The sequence below is a fragment of the Lampris incognitus genome, chromosome 15, assembly GCF_029633865.1.
Source record: "Lampris incognitus isolate fLamInc1 chromosome 15, fLamInc1.hap2, whole genome shotgun sequence".
NCBI lineage: Eukaryota > Metazoa > Chordata > Actinopteri > Lampriformes > Lampridae > Lampris > Lampris incognitus.
Window position 1 is genome coordinate 1004707 of NC_079225.1, and position 17525 is coordinate 1022231.

General features: G+C 46.5%; 1 pseudogene; it reads right to left on the bottom strand.

Annotated features, from left to right (window-relative positions):
• Positions 1-276: 276 nt before the first annotated feature.
• Positions 277-12786, bottom strand: LOC130125468 (uncharacterized; annotated as a pseudogene).
• Positions 12787-17525: the final 4739 nt, after the last annotated feature.

The following is a 17525-nucleotide window of genomic DNA, read 5'->3' on the forward strand; positions in this document are numbered from 1 at the left end:
AACATATACAGCAATGTAGCTTAACCTCACGAACTACTAGCTAACTCACATTAGTGTATCACCGAGTCCTTGATCCTACACATTACATCTACATACAGTACATAAGATATGAGACAGGTAACTTACACATGAAATCCAGTGGCCCGATTCCCAGGAAGGGAGAAAGATGACGTCCTTGGCTGAGGCATCGTCCTGTGAGATGGGATAAAAAAGGTGATGGAACAACCTGCAGTAAACAGTAAACTAGTTAACACATCATCGTACGTGCCATGAATTTTAAAGGATACCAACAGGTAAAGCCTCCGGGGGAGTGCCGTACAATGGTGGCAACCAGGTCACCGCCACAAAGCTGTTTACAGCCAAGCCATCTTTGCCCTGAAGAGAAATAAACAAGATGGTGCCGTTTGTGTCACTATAAATCTTGCATAATTACTACACATACGACCAAATATACCAACAAAAACAACCAAACTGACCTCTAACGCTGCCGTTTGAGTTATGAGGTTGAAACATTCATTGGCAAGCTGTTAAGAAAAGAATATAAATGAAAACTGATGTATTCTCATAATAAAAACACATAACATTTAATTCAGTATAATCAGCATGAGATGTGGTTCATTAGCGTCGCCTCAAACTCATCCAAACCCAACAACCAAAAGCCACGTCTCTTTAATGCTTGGGTTGAGCTCAGTTGTAGAATCTCTTCATTTGGACCATTCTCTTTATCAAGACATAAGCCAGCTGGATAAAGCAACGAAAAAATGTATTTAAATACTAGCTAAATTAACAGTATTCAATCAACATCATTTATGAAAATGTTTGCAACGTTTATAAGTCACCAGATTCTGCTGCGCTGGGAGAAGATCAACAGCCCAAAGCATCCTGTTCTCTCCCACATTTGGAAGGTCTGTTGTCAAACCCGGGGTCAGCTCAGACACGGGATCAGGAGTGTGAAAAGAAGGAATCATATTAGTATTACAATGACTCTTTTTACTGGCTTCACTAACTGATTATCTCTTACCGTTTGCTGCCTCAGAACTCCACCCATGTACATCAACTTAAGACAAAGGATGTTGTGATTTGAACCATTGTCCCGGATGTTATACGTTACTGCACAGTGTCCAAAGTAGTGTATGGACACACAGGAGAAGATTATTCCAGTGTTTAAAAATTAAAAGGAAAGAACTAGTGCAAAACAAGCTCCTAGAAATGACCTCAAACATTACTGACATGTCATGAAACTTCTATGCATCATCCTTTTCTACTTGCATCCCCCTCCCTCACCGGTCTGTGACATTTCCTCTGAGTCAGTGGGCCGCTGTGCCTGAAGTAAAGAACTTTAAATCACTTGAGACATCTTTATGACCGCGAGAAGATCAACCATTGAAAGAAAATAAATGTGAATGAGGGTAGAGAAGTAAATTACCCAGTGTTACCTGCCCATTACAGTCCAACTGTAGCCGGACAGCTGTACCCACCATGTTTTGTACACTGGCTTGTGTTTTCTTACTGCATGTAGTGTTGTAATGATGCAGTATGTTGTGCCTCATGAAGATGCATGCAGATGGACTGTTGTGTTCATGCAGTAGTTATTTTTCTTTAATTCAGAAAGTAGTTGTTCTGCACATTGGCTGTTTACCCAGCCAGCCAGGTGAGGGACAAGGTCCATTTCTGGAAGAGCATCTCTGGCATCCTTGGTATTCCTTCCATGGAAGATGTCGTACAGGGCATAGTGATCTGATGGTCCTGTGAGTGGGTGGCTGTTCTGCTCAGTGTTCGTCTTTTTGGTCTTGAGCCAAGGTAAGTTCACTTTGAGCTTGCCCTCCACAGCCAAGTGGACGTTTTTTGGCATTGCTTCAAGAAGGCGCCCTCATATGGTTGGAATGGCAACTTCGTGGCTCCCTCAAGTTGGTATGGGTTGCTTAACCTCTTGCAAAGTCATATATTGAAATGTTTGGGACGTGTTTGCAGGATAGAAGGATATCAGCAGAGTCCCTGGGACTTTCTGCTCCTAAATTCGATTTGATTGAGCAGACGACTGCACAGGGGCACGGGACTACTGTCCACCCACCTAAAGAAAACTACTGTGAGGTGATGAGAGTACTGACGTGTGACAGTAATGGAAAATAACCGACACCGATTAATTAGTACGATAGTGCATTATACATGGAGTTTGAGTTAGTCCTGTGGCATAGTGGTTATGTTGCTATTAAACTGCTTACAGTATCGCTATGACATCATTAGTGTTCTTCTGGCAGAGGGTCTGTTTTATCCCTGTTTTAGCTCAGGCCTCCGCTGCAAATATGAATGTTCTTAACTGATTTGCCTCATTAAATAAAGGTTAAATAAATAAATGTATCTCTTTATATTAACCAGATGACACTGGTATGTTAAAGACTTATGTTTAGAAAGACTAATAATAACTTATCTTACCAGAGGCTCCCCAGACCTCCTGAAACACCTTATCATAAGAGGATCTGTTCTTCATTTCTCCCCGAAGTCTTAAGACAAGGTCCATCTTTGAGCCTTTTGAGTCAAGGCCATATTGCTCGCACAACTGTCGAACCATGTCCACCTATTATTTCAACGCAAAAGGAAATCAATAATCACACAACAATATCTTGCTAAATTTACAAGATTCTTAATGATTAATTACTTTAACTAGCTGCTACCCTGAGGTTAGTCAGGACGTCTTCAAGCCTCTCCTCGGTTAAAGCCAGATCAGCCACTTCTCAGGACTGCCTTGGTCCATGGAGCTTTGCATATTCCATGTTTAAAACGGTGGCATCTTTCCCGGTCTTTGGACCAATCCAAGGGGCCCAGCTGTGGTATGAGGGAGAAACCACAAAGGGGTTCTTTCTATTGCCTTCGGAGTGTAAAATCATGACAAATAATTTGGACTGACTGAGCATCAATATATTAGAACGGTTGATATATGAGCACAGTGGACCCACAGTGGTACATCTAGGCCATCTGTTGACTAAAGAAATATTGGACAGAGACGGCTGACTGACAATAAATAATAGTGTTATCAAGCATGAAGGAAAGTCATTCTGTTGCAGTAGTGGATGGTCTTGGGGGAATACACAGTATGTGTCCCAAAAATGCTATATTATTTTGTATACTTGGAGTAAAAATTACTCACTTGGTAATAAGCCTCTGCACACAAACTTGGAAGTCACAGTCTCCCAAAAGTCCTCTATATCCACATTTCCATCAAAGTCCTCTGGTGGGTCCTCCACATCACTTATTGTAAAATCAAGTATTAAGAAAACATTGTGAAATTAAAATGAAAAAAAAGTATCTCTAGAATAGGATGCACTTCCATGACTTTAGGGACTTACCAGGCATATTGAAAACTGCCTTTTGTGAAGGTCCATCATGACGACTGCTGGATGGTATCCACACTTAATGCAGGAATACATGTAGTCGTGCTTTGTGAGGGCTTCAGAGTGCATGTATGCATGAAGTATTGTGTCCTTACTGGGAAATATCTTCTGTTCAGTCTTCTCCAACACTTCAATGGCTCGGCTAGCAGCATGGTGGGTCTAGGACAGTGTAGAAGACTCAGTAAGGGACATCCTCAAAGGACAACAATACTAAAGCATACCTTCCAAAATGATCGCTTCTTACCTGGAGTGATGTACGAAGGAAAATGCACATATGTGTGGGGTACTTGGGATTTAGTAGCCCCCCATCTATTTTTTATTTTATATACTTACCTTCATTGACCACTCACTACTAGTAAAGAGGAGAATTGTCTGCTGTGTTGTTGTGATAGCCGGTTCTCGCCACAGGAGGGCACTGCAGGTTAATTGCTTCTAGCCTGTGTGACGTAGTGCTGGCTCCCGCGGTGCACTCTGGGGCATTCGGGTAGAGTCGTCAGATGAGTGTTGCCGTTCGTATAGTGAGCCGTGCTCTGAAAACGCGTCCTCTGTAATGTCTATTTGACAGATGGAGTAAAACAACAAAAACACCAGCCCTTGTAAGTGTCATTCTTATCAAGTGTGCTACAAATATTGGTGCCGAAACCCGGGATCAGCGCCATTGCCACCATTGTCAGGAGAAGAAGTGGGGAGCGGAGTGAGAACACGTGACCAACAATGGAACTGGAGCTTGAGCAACTGCAAGACAGGCTGAGTGAGACCCTCCTGCAGTTAGGGCTGGACCAGTTAAAAGAGGTGTGTGTTATTGCTAAAGTCCCCACTGAAAACCAGACAAAGAGGCATGCGCTGATCAGACTTATTAGTGAAACTGTGGATGAAGCAATTGAGAAGGAGGATGAAGAGGTAGCACGTCAGTTTCTGTCCAGACTAGTGGACCTCTCTAGTGAAATGAAGCAGAGAGGGGCGGAGTCACATACTGGTGCAGGTGCAGACAGTACTAACAAGGATGCTGCTGAATTGGCAAGCTTACATGAACAATATCAGGCCTTACAGTCCAGCTTTACTGCATCCACAAAAGCGCTTGAGGAAGAGATATCACGCCTCAGTGAAAAACTAAGTCTTAAAGAACCCAGTAGACCTAGTCAACCTTCAAACCCAATCCCGTCAGTAATCCAACCCCCTGAAGTGACCATACGCAGAGACTTTAAGATAAATGGCCAAATAGGAGAACGGGGGCAGATAGACAAGTTGTCTTATATAAATCTTACGCATCAGATTGATATGGGGGTGAGAAAAGGCCACAGCGAGTTGGAGATAATAGAGGCTGTAATCCGAGCCATCAGCCCTGGGCTGACTCTCCGTGACTTGTTAGAGATCAAAACTGAACTCACCCTCCCTCAGCTGAGGACCATTCTGAAAGGCCATTTCAAAGAGGATAGCTCTGTGGACCTATATCACCGACTAATCAACATCACACAGGACAGTCAGGAGTCACCACAGAACTTCCTGTTCCGAGCCATAGCATGTAAAGAGAGACTCTTAGCAGCAGCGAGAGAGCCTGGCTCTGATGAACAATACAGCCCTGAACTGATACGGAAGAAGTTCCTAAGAGCTGTGGGAACTGGGCTAGTGAATGACCAGGTAAAATATCAGCTCAAGAGCTATCTCGATGATCAAGCAACTACTGATGATGTTCTCATTGTTAAGATGATAGAGGCCGCAAGTTTCGAGTCAGAGAGACAGCGGAAATTCAAGAAGAGCTCCCACAGTAAGGAAACCAGAGTGCGGGAAGTGCGAGCTGAGGCACATCAGTATCTAGGAGCGGAAGCTGCAGTGGTCGGGGGTCAGGAGTCGTCGCCATCAACATCCGCGAGTGTGAAAGCCCTTAAGACACAGGCAGGGAACCAAAAGGAGTCTGCGTTCTACGAGATAATCCAACAGCTGAAAGGAGAAATGGAACAGATGAGAAAAGCCATGAACCTCTCCTCGGGCCAAAGACCTTCTCGTCAGCAGCAGCCTGTGAGGAAGCGTGGATGCAAAGCCTGTCAAGACAGTGAAAGGGGCGACCAGTGCAACCACTGTTTCAAATGCGGACAGAGTGGCCATCTTTCAAGAGGGTGTAGAGCTCAGAGGCCTGAAAAATCGGAGCAGGTAGACACATCTAGCTGTACTGTCACCAGCAAGCTCATCGACGACAGTATTCAGCTACTAGAAGCCAGAGTGTCTGCCCGACAGCGAGACGAGGCAGGGCGGGAACAGCAAGCACCCACAGTGAGTCATATCTCCTCAAAACGCCAGTCACAGCTGCTGAACCTAATTGGAAAGAAATACATGATAAACTGTTACATTGATGGTGTAGCCACACAGGCATTGTGGGATACCGGGTCGCAGGTCTGCCTAATCAGTGAAGAATGGAGGAGAAAACATCTCCCACACACCAAGGTGAGAAGCACAGAAGAGATCCTTGGCCCTGGCACCCTTACTGGTAAAGCAGCAAACCAGACAACCATTCCTTTCTCTGGATGGGTGGAAGTGACTGTCTAGTTAGCACCGAATAGCACCACTCAGACCCCACCAATGGAACTCACTGTGCCAATACTAGTAACCACACACCAGGGCACCGCAGAAGAACCGATCATCGGTTACAATGTAATTGAACACCTGTTAGAGTCGGGAGCTGGACAGCCATCAAGTGTAATCACAAAGGCACTAAGCATTGCGTTCGCGGTTGACTACAAGAAGGCTGAAGTCCTCGTGAAGCTGATAAAGAGCCGAGATGATATGGAAGGTGAGGGGATGGTTAAAGTGGGCCGAGAAAGCATGACTATTGCGGCGGGCCAGACAAAGACTGTTAAGTGTGGTGTTAGAGCAGGGCCCCTCCAAGCAGACCAGAACGTCCTCTTTGAGCCTAATGTGAACCCAAAGTGGCCAGAGGGCCTGAAGGTGGATGAAAACATTGTATGTTTACAGAAGGGAACCTGGTCACGCATCGCTGTCCCAGTGACTAACGTCACAGCTCATGACATCACACTGCCGCCACGGACTCCCCTGGGGCAGACCCAAAGAACTAGAGCCATCTACCCTGCCGCCGTGAAGCCGTTGGATGTGGATGGGACTAGTACAGTGAACCCAGTCATCCCAGGGACCTCCACAACAGGTACAGAACGAAGACCTGTGATTAGAGACACAACAAAGCTGAAAGGGCCAGGTGATGTCAAGACGGAACACCAGGAGGAAGATCTATGGGACCCGCCTGTCCCTCTGAACCACCTGACACCTGAACAACAACTGCAGGTGAGAGAGCTACTGCGGGAGGAGAGTAGTGTGTTCGCACGCGATGACCATGATGTGGGGACTATTCCATCACTCCAGCTCAAGATCCGCCTGAGTGACACCACACCGGTGAAGCGGACATACACATCAGTCCCAAAGCCTCTTCATAAAGAAGTGAAGGAATACCTCGAGGATTTACTGAACAGAGGCTGGATAACTAAGTCAAAATCACCCTACTCAAGCCCAATCGTGTGTGTGCGGAAAAAGGATGGGAGCCTCCGCCTCTGCTGTGACTACCGTGAGTTGAACAAGAGGTCCATCCCAGACCGCCATCCAATACCACGCATCCAGGATATGCTCGACAGCCTGAAGGGGAGTGCCTGGTTTTCTGTCTTGGATCAGGGGAAGGCATATCACCAGGGGTTTCTTGAGGAGTCCAGCCGCCCACTGACTGCATTCATCACCCCGTGGGGATTATATGAATGGGTGAGAATTCCCTTCGGACTGTCCTCAGCACCAGCAGAGTTCCAGAGGTCCATGGAGGAATGTTTGATTGGGCTGAGGGACGACATTTGTCAGTCGTATTTAGATGACAACCTGGTCCACTCAACCACATTCGACGAACACCTCCAGCACCTGAGAAGAGTACTGCACCGCTACAGAAGCCATGGAATCAAGCTGACGGCAAGAAAATGTGAACTCTTCAAAAACCAAGTAAGGTTCCTGGGAAGGCTTGTGACCAAGGATGGATACACAATGGACCCCGCTGATGTGGCCCCGGTCCAGGCACTGAAGGAGAGAGAACCTACGACCATCGGAGAGCTCAGGAAGATGCTGGGATTCATCTCGTATTACCGGCCCTACATACCTAACTTCTCCCGAATCGCAAGGCCTCTCTATGACCTCCTCACCCCAGAGAAGACAGCAGCGGGGAAGCTCAAACAAAAGAGAAAGGACAAGGGGAGGAAGGGCTCCCGAGACCATCTGCCCTCCTCCCACCCAGTTAAGTGGACAGCTGAACACCAACAGGTCCTCTGTCAGTTGATTGAATTCCTCATCCAGCCACCAGTGTTGGGCTACCCAGACTTTGAACAGCCCTTTATCCTTCACTGCGACGCGTCACGAGAGGGCCTCGGGGCAGTATTGTATCAAAGACAGTCACAGGGTGGGCTGGCAGTCATCGCGTACGGGTCTAGGACACTGACAACTCCTGAGAAGAACTACCATCTCCACTCAGGGAAGTTGGAGTTCCTCGCGATGAAATGGGCCATATGTGAGAGATTTAGAGATTACCTCTACCACGCTCCATCATTCACTGTCTACACAGACAATAATCCCCTCACCTATGTGCTCACGACAGCCAAACTGAATGCGACCACCCACAGGTGGGTAGCAGAGTTAGCCGATTTCCAGTTCTCTATCAAGTACCGGCCTGGACGAGCCAATGGGGACGCAGATGGCCTCTCACGCATGCCGATGGAGCAGTACATGCAGACCTGTTCACAAGAAGTACACCCCGAGGTCATGAACAGTGTGACCCAGGCGCTGTCAGTACAGCTGGAGAGAGCTGAGCCTTGGATGTGTCCGGTAACCATAGCCACAGCACTAGCCGAGTTTGAGAAGGAACATACATCACCTGTGGCAGAGATACCCAGTCAGACGGTGAGAGACGCCCAGAGGGAGGATGCTGTCATTGGTGAGGTGCTGAAGTACATAACCTCCAATCAGTGGCCTCGGGGAAAAACACAGTGTGCGAGCAGGGGTGTTGCGACACTCATGAGAGAGAAGCATCGGCTGTGCCTTGATGATGATGGCATCCTGCGCCGGAAAACAGCTACCCGAACTCAGCTAGTCCTGCCGAAAAAGTTCCATGAGCTGGTGTATAAAGAACCACAGAGACCTGGGCCATCTAGGCGTGGAGGGGGTGTTGCACCTGTTGAGGGACCGTTTCTATTGGCCTCACATGCAGAAAGATGTGGAACATTACATCACACAGGTGTGTAGCTGCCTGAAGACCAAGCGCCCCAACAAACCAACCAGAGCCCCTCTCACCAACATCGTGACCACACACCCATTTGAGATGGTCTCCATTGACTTCTTACACTTAGAGAAGTGTAAGGGAGGGTACGAGTGTATACTGGTGGTTATGGACCACTTTACCCGTTTTGTTCAAGCCTATGCATGCAGAAACAAAGCTGCCAAGACCGCCGCAGAGAAGGTATTCGGGGACTTTGTGCTGAGATTTGGTTTCCCGGCGACGCTGCACCATGACCAAGGGAAGGAGTTTGACAATAAGCTCTTCGCCAAGCTGCAGGAGTACAGTGGAGTCAGGGGTTCTCACACAACACCGTATCACCCGCAAGGAAATGGTCAGGTCGAGCGTTTCAACAGAACGGTTCTGGCGATGCTGAGAAACCTGCCAGCGGTTGCGAAAACGGATTGGAAAGCGTCACTCCCAAAGGTGATACATGCATACAACTGCACCCGAAATGAAGCGACCGGATTTGCACCTTACTATCTGTTGTTCGGCAGAAATCCAAGACTTCCCATTGACCTGATGTTTGGCCTTAGAGCAAAGGACCAGGCACTATCCCATCAAGAATATGCAGAGAAGTGGAAGGCCCGCATGAATGACGCCTATCGCCTAGCATCAGAGACAGCACGGAAGGAGGGGGCCAAAAAACAAAACACCATACGACAAAAAGGCCCATGGGACAGAGCTGTATCCCGGATGCAGGGTTCTCATCCGCAACCTGAACGAGAAAGGAGGACCGGGGAAATTAAGACCATTCTGGGAGGACCAGGTGCATGTAGTAACACAGAGGAAGCACGCCGACAGCCCTGTGTATGAGCTGAAGCCGGAGAACGGAAAAGGACGAACCAGAATCATGCATAGGAACCTTCTTCTGCCATGCGACTTCCTGCCGGTGGAGCCAAGAGAAGAGGACTTACCTGTGAAACCTAGACGGGAGAGAAAGAAGACAGACAGACAAATGCAGTGGAACCAGGAACAGGACAGTGACTCAGATGATGAGGATAACTGGAGATGCATCGTGGGACGACCAACAGTCAGAGCCAGTGAGCGGATCCAGAGTCAGCTGAGCCCAGACGCCTTGGAGTTCTATCCGGAGGAAAGAGACGGTCAAGATGAAGAGGATTTTGCGGAGCAGCCTGCAACAATAGAGGACAATGGGACAGTGTCAGAGAATGGCGAGACATCTGGAGCTGAAGAAGAGGATGAGCCCGATGACGACAAGAGCCCGGAAGATGCCTTGCAGCCTCCACCAGAAGATGCCTTGCAGCCTCCTCCAGGGGAAGCTGTGCAGCCTGCCAGAGAAAAAGCATATCCTTTGAGAAATAGAAAACCTACACCAGTGTTTACTTATCACAGACTAGGGCAGCCTAGTGTGTCTGGTAGTTAAGCAAATCAGACAAGTCAGTATAAATAAATAAATGAAAAACATTTTTTTTTTTAAAAAAACCAAAAAAAAAACTTTTGACATGTTACAATTGTTATAGCTATGTGATTTTAGTTGTCCTGTGATCACCAGACATAGAGTTACTGTAGCATTGGTGTTTTAGAACACACCTGTTACCACCAGGGATATTACTATTACAAAGTTATTTGCTTTTAGTCAGATACTATAGCTCCCCGGCCTCAAGACGGACGAAGCAGTGGATTCAAGTGCACATTATTTACAGCAAACATATACCATTAATAGGAGATGTGTGTTATATGTTATGACTGATTACAGTACAGTATCCAGATTGACTCCTGCTTAGTAATAACCTATCTTTTCAATGAAAAGTTATGCAATGTGGACTGGTAGATTTGTTATGTCGGGACGCCATTATCTTTTTGAGGGGAGAGTGTGGGGTACTTGGGATTTAGTAGCCCCCCATCTATTTTTTATTTTATATACTTACCTTCATTGACCACTCACTACTAGTAAAGAGGAGAATTGTCTGCTGTGTTGTTGTGATAGCCGGTTCTCGCCACAGGAGGGCACTGCAGGTTAATTGCTTCTAGCCTGTGTGACGTAGTGCTGGCTCCCGCGGTGCACTCTGGGGCATTCGGGTAGAGTCGTCAGATGAGTGTTGCCGTTCGTATAGTGAGCCGTGCTCTGAAAACGTGTCCTCTGTAATGTCTATTTGACAGATGGAGTAAAACAACAAAAACACCAGCCCTTGTAAGTGTCATTCTTATCAAGTGTGCTACATATGTAATGTTAACAGAATGTGATCATTCAAATTATGAACACCATCACTCCACTCCTGGTATCGAGACATCAGGCCACAGTTACTGCAGGTCCTGCAGTAGGTAGAAATGCCTACAAAAAAGTGTCAGTCATATTAGATCTAAAAACGTCAGTCATACTAGATTTGGCAAGTTGACAGAGCACAGATAACATTTAGTGTAGGGTCACTTTTTTAATATGAGTTACGTTTATCTAGATTACCTTTCTTTTGAGCTCACCTTCTAGAACACCAGTATATGTGACCAATCTTGCCTTTGGTGTGATCAGCACTGGCTCATTAAGGGCTGTGTTCCCTGCCCACTCTTTGCACGTTGCTTCCTTGGGTCCAACGTGTCTTGGGAAGTCTTCAGCTGCTCAGGAGCCGCTGGTCAGATTTTGTGGTAGCAGGGCAGGTATGGGTTTATTTTTTACCAAAGTAGTTGACCATCCTCTTGAGACCTGCATCATCGGGAGGGTATGCTGGTCCTTCTCCATCTTTTTGTGCATTACTCTTTTTTTGTGCTTCTTGGTCGGTCAGTCTCTCCCCCAGCATCACTCTCTGTGGCCCTCACAGTTGTAAAAATGTGCCTGTCCGTCTGAAAAAGATGCCACTTGGCAATGATTTCATGGAGACAGATTGTCTTGGTTTGGAATATGGGCAGAGCCAAGTCTTCCTTTGGGAATCATAAGCAGCTACTACCCTACCAAGTCTGCTATAATATGAGACTTTTGACTCATACACTGAAACATATTTCTTCGAGGGAGCCCCCCCCCCCCATGGCCACCTCAACCGAAAGAGGAATGCCTGCAATGCTAGCTCCTTCTTGTCTGTTTAAACAAGTTCTCTTTCTGTCCCCCGCAAACACCTTGGCAGCTACCATTTCAGACAGCACCTCCTCTTGAAGATTCACGGGTGTAGTCTGAGACTGGGGGCAGAATTGTAGAGATTTTAAATGTTTGCATTCAGATGGGACAATTCCAGTCCTTGCTGCAAATTCTGTATTTGAATTGCATTCCTCCATTTCACAAATGACTTGATGGCTTGCACCCCATGTTTTGTTTTTCTTTTTTGGAATATGGATAGGAGTGCATGGCTTGAAAAAAGATTTTTCGACTGCAAATATCCCATTTTTGGGGTCACCACACTGGCATGCGAGGTGGTGTTTTTCTGTGACATCTTGTACCCTTTTTTGTGCTTCTCCCTGATATGAACCAACAAGTTCTTCCTGTTTATTGTGAGCCCACAATGACTGCACTTCACTCTTTCTTGCCGACGCACATGCAGTCTTACTGGTGCTGCTGCAAGCTTTCCGATGGATGAGTTAGGGTAGTGCATGGAGAGAATGTTGCTGGGGTGGTGAATAGAGGTACTGGTGTTGGAAGTGGAGTTGGGGTTGCACATGAAGAAAATGTGGTTGCTGTAAACTGTGGTGATGTTGGAGGAGTAGACTGGGATGCTGGAGAAAACTGTGGTTCTGGAGAAACGGGGGTTCTGGAGGAGAAAAGTGAGGTGCTGGAGGAGTAAAAAGTGAGGTGCTGGAGGAGTAAAAAGGGGTGCTGGAGGAGTAAATGGTGGTGCTGGAGGAGAAGACGGGGGTGCTGGAGGAGTAGACACGGGTGCTGAAGGAGTAAACAGGGGTGCTGGAGGAGTAAACGGGAGTGCTGGAGTGAACGGGGGTGCTGGAGGAGTAAACGGGGGTGCTGGAGTGAATGGGGGTGCTGGAGGAGTAAACGGGGGTGCTGGAGTGAATGGGGGTGCTGGAGGAGTAGACAGGGGTGCTGGAGTGAATGGGGGTGCTGGAGGAATAAACGGGGGTGCTGGAGTGAATGGGGGTGCTGGAGGAGAAAACGGGGGTGCTGCTGGAGTTGTGGGTGGATGTTTTTTGCATAATGTTGAATGTTTAATGAGTGGGACCTTCCTCAGTACCGTGGCGGTACATATGCCTGCCTTACATGCACCCAGGGCCTAAATAATAACAGCTTTGTAGAAGAGGGAGCATAAGTAAGTGAGACGCTTAACACAGGGCCATAATTAGTTCAATTAAAAAGGAAATGTTTATGTCTGTTTAATATTGTGTTGAGCTGACACAGGTTAAAATGATAATGTAACAGGCCTGCATCAATAAAGAACCATAACACACAAAGACTCTACATACCTCCATGCTGAGCTGCCAGACTGCTGTGCTTACTTACATGCTTTTGAAGGTGATGGATTTCATTTGGATTTTCTACTTTGTCGCAGAATGGGCAATGATCACTTCTGCAACACACTGCACATCTTTCTACTTTGGCTTCTGCCCTCGTTTTAAGATTGTTTGATGCATCTGTGGAGGTTAAACACACACACACATACACACACACACGAAATATTTCACACACATGTCGTCCATGGGCCAGGCAAAATATCTGCACCATTCAAGGTGGCAAAGGGTCACAGTCCCAGGTTGTTCTTCACATATCAGTGAACATATTGATATATATCAATCATTCAATCAAGTCTTACTTTATTCAGACACAAAGACAGGTCCATTTTAAAGACAACAACAAAGAAATACAACACAAGACAAGAACACAAAAATATAGCTAAAACAGCAGCTCACAAGTCCACCATGATTAAAAGCTATACAGACATTTGTTCCAGTGTCCCAGAAACAAGAGGAGGACCTGGTGTCACTTTGTGTAGGCTCAGTTAACAGCATTATAATTACATTCTTAGAGTCAATTAATCGACACATACATGTGTACATAACATTCCTCAACACAACATGAAAAGTGGGAACATTACTAGTCACAAACACGTGACCTGCACTTGTCCATCTTGGAAGCTTGAGCAAGATTCTGAATGCATCATTATATGCTACCTGCAGCTTTTTCATTGTTGCTTTGCTATAAGTGCGCCACAAGTGGGCAGTACAGAGTGGAGTACAGTAGGCCCCAAAAAGAGGAGTTTTAACATCATCTGTACACATTTGAACTTTGCGTGCCAGCATATTGGCTTGTGCATACAGTCTGCAACACTGGCGCTGCACATCATCGTCATCACATAGATCATTCCTGATCACGTGACCCACAAATCTCATTTTCTTCACCACATTTAGTGCTTGGTCTGCCAAGAAGAATGAGGGAACATATTGCTGCTCGTCCTCCTTGGTTTTAGCACTCATGACAACACTCTTTTTGGAGTTAAATGTGATGTCCTGCTGCACAGCATAACTTGAGCAGACTCTGAGCAGTTGCTGTAGGCCAGCACTATAAGCACACAGGAGGACTAAGTCATCAGCACACATCAGATGATTAATAAGACTACCCCACCATAGTGCCAGTCTTACACTCTTAACTTTTTGGAGAGATCATCCATATACACACTGAAGAGAACAGGTGACAATATTCCACCTTGTCAGACCCCAATGGTCACTGGGAAGGGGGCAGATATACTCTTACCCCATCTGACTTGCATGGTTTGATATGAATACCAAAAATGCAAGGTCCTGATCAAATAAGAGGGGACCCCTCACTCTTGTAGTTTAACAAATAATTTACCATGATTAACTTGGTCAAAAGCTTTTGATGCATCAAAAAACACATACATAGTGTAGTGTTGTGTCTTCTATATTTACTAACAACTTCCTGCAGTGCATATATGCACAAATCTGTGCCGTGTTTATTTTTAAAGCCAAACTGATTGCCAGTAGTTGATATGTATTCTTGAAGCCTATCCAAGAGAATTGGTTCCAATACTTTGGAAAGTATGCTAGCCAGAGCAACTGGCCTGTAATGTTCTATGCTGGATATTTTACCAGTTTTGTCTGTGATTACTGGCACTAGTAAGACAGACAACATAGAGTCAGGTAGGATGCCCTGCATTAACAATCCAGAAAAACACACAGCCAGTAACACTGAGATTCTGTGGCTAGCATGCTTCAGATGTCCTGCTGTTATTTGGTCAAGGTCACATGCTTTGTTCACTGACAATTTCTCAATGGCGTAGCACACTTCATCAGGTCTAATAACCACATCATCATTGTTAGAGACGTCACCAACATTAAATCCATCACTCTTTACACAAATAAAAATGTCTCCATAGTGTTTTCTCCACAGTTCAGCAATATTTCCAGGCCCAGTAATCCCATCAATGCTGGATGGTAGGGCATCTCACTATTATTAATAACCTCAACTTCCTTCCAGAAGTCATAGACATTATTCTGCTGAGGCTTTGTGGCCATGGAGTTTGCCCTCATGGCCTGCTCATTTCTTTTAATAAAACGTACAGCATATTGAAGTCTAGCGTTAGCCTGTTTCTTGTGTTCACACTCTGGCCAACGCCTGGCTCTTCCTGATGAGACCCAGTTTCTAGAAGCTTCTTTAGCCTCTACATGCAGTTCAGCTCCATATTCATTCCACCCTGGCCTGACATCATGTTGTTTAGCCCTTTTTTGGTGGAATGATTTACTGCCATTATTTAGACATTTCACAGTTGTATCATACCTTATACATATAGCAGACCAGGCCGTGTCCGGTGGGCCCAGGGGCCACGGCCGCTGCCGCCTGGAGCTGCGCCCGAGGAGGAAGCACCGAGGGCGGTGTGACTGGACGTGGGAGTGGGGCAGGCTGGGCTAGCTGCTAGACCATGCAGACCGGCGGTCCCGACACTCATGCTGGCTGGCGTTCGTTCTCTGGACAGGGACATTTTGGACTGTGCTGCAGTTTACTGGATGCACTGTGTTGCTGGCTGTTAGTGTGGGTTTATTCATTTATTTTGCATTGTTCTCCCCGTTGTTGTATGTTTTTGCTGGTGTCGTTTTCTTTTGGATGTGTTTTGTGTCTTTTGTGTTGCACTGCTGTGGGCTGGGAGAAAGGACATGTCGTCTCTTTTGTGTATGAAAGTGCATGACTGAGATGACAACAAACTGCTTCTGACTTCTGATGTGCCTGCAAGCTAGCAACAATAGCCAGCTAATTTAGCTGCTCTGTCGTTTGCCTATCAAGCCACCATGTAGAATGGACAGGACTGGCTAGTTAATGTCAAAACTAGCGGCACAAAATGTCCTTAAACTAACAGTTTTGTCCCATTTCCTTCTCTTTTTGGTTAGAGCCAGCTCAGCGTGCATTGCAGGGTGTAACATAACGTGTATTTATCGTCTGCTGCGAGAGAGAGAGAGAGAGAGAGACACAGAGAGAGAGAGAGAGAGAGAGAGACAGAGAGAGAGAGAGACAGAGAGACAGAGAGAGAGAGAGAGAGAGAGAGAGAGAGAGAGAGAGAGACACAGAGAGAGAGAGAGAGAGAGAGAGAGAGAGAGAGAGAGAGAGAGAGAGAGAGAGAGAGAGAGAGAGAGAGAGAGAGAGACAGAGAGAGAGAGAGAGAGACAGAGAGAGAGAGAGAGAGAGAGAGAGAGAGAGAGAGAGAGAGAGAGAGAGAGAGAGAGAGAGAGAGAGAGAGAGAGAGAGAGAGAGAGACAGACAGAGAGAGAGAGAGAGAGAGAGCTCGCCACTTGGTGTACTCTGCTGGGTGTTGCTGCACGTCCGGGTCTATTACGGCTTATAACGTCTATTTAGCTGCTCTTTTGACACGTCTGTCATATACACATGTGTTCATTGTGATGTGGAGAACAACGTAGGACCACTGAACCCCGTCACCAGTTCCGGAGCACGCCAGAAACCTCACACTAAACATTTGGCCAACGTTGGCAACCCTGGTGTTTCCGGGGTCCTCCCTATAGTCCCCGGGTCCTATAGTCCCCGGGTCCTATGTTCCCCGCTTTGTATGAGACCGGGGAATATCGGACCTTTTTGTATACAGAGGGCCCTATATTCCCCACTTTTCCCCAAAAGGGTCCTATGTTCCCCGTTTTGTATGTGCAGGGAAACATGGGACCTTTCTTTATAAAAAGGGTCCTATGTTCCCCGGGTGCCCTAGGGGAACATAGGACCCTTTTTATAAAGAAAGGTCCTATGTTCCCCGGTCAGCAGGTTTGACGCTGTTTGGCGCAAAAAGTGCATTTTCAATAATGCATTATTTAGGGCAGATTATTAAGAAGACAATGAATCATACGATTTCTATTTTTATATCACAAAAACGAACTCACAAAGTCCAGGTTGGCTAAAGTATGTGGAAACTTTCGACACTAAACCAATTTCAACTTATTAGGCTATAGCCTATATTTGGGCGCATAACCCACCCCGGCAGTTCTCTGATATTTATGCGTGAAATGTGTCACTTATCGAGGAAAATGCGCCTCGCCGAGTAGGTGAGCTGGCTCGTCTGTGTCTGAATGTAATATAGTAAGCCTGTGCTCCTTGGGCAATTGTACCCGGGCATAGCTCAGTCGGTAGAGCTCTCGCCTATGGATCGCAAGGTCGTGAGTTCGATCCCGGGTGCCGCCAACTCAGCGTATGAGTAGCACATTGTGCGAGAAGTGCCGGGAGCTGAGTATAGATGTTGTGTTCCGTCCTCAGCAGTCCATCTCCCAGGGGTCTAGCGCATTGTACCAGGGATAGACTCCTGCGTAAGCTGGCTGATACCGACAATAGGCCAATTCTGACCCACTTCTTCTATGTTCCCTAGAAAGCCGTCGTTCCCATCATAACCACACCAGCTTATTGGGGAAAGCATCTGACAGATATTAGATAG